The 1,738-nt window shown below is 43.7% G+C and overlaps 1 non-coding gene across 1 annotated transcript; it reads right to left on the bottom strand.

Annotated features, from left to right (window-relative positions):
* Positions 1-622: 622 nt before the first annotated feature.
* LOC122687124 lies at positions 623-728 on the bottom strand. The gene has a single exon (XR_006339026.1). It is a non-coding gene; the product is annotated as a U6 spliceosomal RNA (small nuclear RNA).
* Positions 729-1,738: the final 1,010 nt, after the last annotated feature.

Below are 1,738 nucleotides of genomic sequence, written 5' to 3'. Positions count from 1 at the left end.
TTTTTTGAATGTTGAGTTTTAAGCCAACTTTTTCACTCTCCTTTATATTTTCATCAAGAGGCTCTTTAGTTATCCTTTGCTTTCTACCTTAAGGTTGGTGTCATCTGCATATCTGAGTTTCTTTATGTGCAGCAATCTTGATTCCAGCTTGTGCTTCATCCAGCCTGTCATTTCTCATGATGCATTTCTGCATATTAGTTGAATAAGAAGAGTGACAATATACAGCCTTGACATACTCCTCTTCCTATTTGTAACTAGTCTGCTGTTTCAGGTCCAGTACCAACTGTTGCTTCTTGACCTGCATGCAGATTTCTCAGGAGGCAGGCCAGGTGGTCTGATATTGTCAAATCTTGGAGAATTTTCCACACTTTGTTGTGATCCACACAGTCAAAGTCTTTGGCGTAGTCAATAAAAGAGAAATAGATGCTTTTTCTGGAACTCTCTTGCTTTTTCCATGATCCAATGGATCCATTTCTTCTAAGGAGTTCTTGCCCACAATAGTAGATACAAGAGTCATTTGAGTTAAATTCACCCAGTCCAGTTCATTTTATTTCGTTGATTCCTAAATTGTCAATGTTCACTCTTGCCATCTCCTGTTTGACCACTTCCAATTTGCCTTGATTCATGGACCTAATTCTTCATGAATTTGTGGGTCATCCTTGTGCAAGGGCCATGCTAATCTTCTCTGTATCATTCCAATTTTTGTATATGTGCTGCCGAGTCAGAACTCTCCACTATGACCTGCCTGTCTTGGGTGGCCCTACATGACATGGCTCATAGTTTCATTGAGTTAGACAAGTCTGTGGTCCGTGTGATTACACTGGATAGTTTTCTCTGACTGTGTTTTCTGTCAGTCTGCCCTCTGATGCCCTCTCTCAGTGCCTACTGTCTTAGTGCGATTTCTCTGACCTTGGACGTGGGGTATCTCCTCTCAGCCGCTCGCCTCTCCAGTGCCGCACAGCCACCACTCACTTGATGTGAGAGTTGGACTATAAGGAAAGCTGAGCACCGAAGAATTGATGCTTTTGAACTGTAGTGTTGGAGAAGGCTTTTGAGAGTCCCTTGGACTGCAAGGAGATCCAACCAGTCCATCCTAAAAGAGATCAGCCCTGAGTGTTCATTGAAAGGACTCTTGTTGGAGCTGAAACTCCAATACTTTGGCCACGTGATGTGAAGAGCTGACTCATTTGAAAAGACCCTGATGCTGGGAAAGATTGAGGGCAGGAGGAGAAGGGGGCAACAGAGGATGAGATGGTTGGATGGCATCACTGACTCAACAGACATGAGTTTGAGTAGACTCTGGGAGTTGGTGATGGACAGGGAGGCCTGGGGTGCTTCAGTCCATGGTTTTGCAAAGAGTCGGACATGACTGAGCGACTGAAATGAACTGAATGAACCTGACATTCCAGGTTCCTATGCTGTATTACTCTTTACAACATTGGTCTTTACTTCCATCACCAGTCACATCCACAACTGTGTGTTATTTTTGCTTTGGCTCTGTCTCTTCATTCTTTTCAAAATTAGTTCTCCACTGATCTCCAGTAGCATATTCGGCACCTACTGATCTAGGGAGTTCATTTTTCAGTATCCTATCTTTTTGCTTTTTCATGCTGTTCACGTGGTTCTCAAGTCAAGAATACTGAAGTGGTTTGCCATTCCCTTCTCCAGTGGATCACATTTTGTCAGAACTCTCCACCTTGACCCATCTGTCTTGGGTGGCCCTACATGACATGGCTCA

Source organism: Cervus elaphus, chromosome 30 (assembly GCF_910594005.1).
Source record: "Cervus elaphus chromosome 30, mCerEla1.1, whole genome shotgun sequence".
Lineage (NCBI taxonomy): Eukaryota > Metazoa > Chordata > Mammalia > Artiodactyla > Cervidae > Cervus > Cervus elaphus.
The sequence above is the reverse complement of the archived record's forward strand: the minus strand, read 5'-3'. Positions and strand labels throughout refer to the sequence as shown.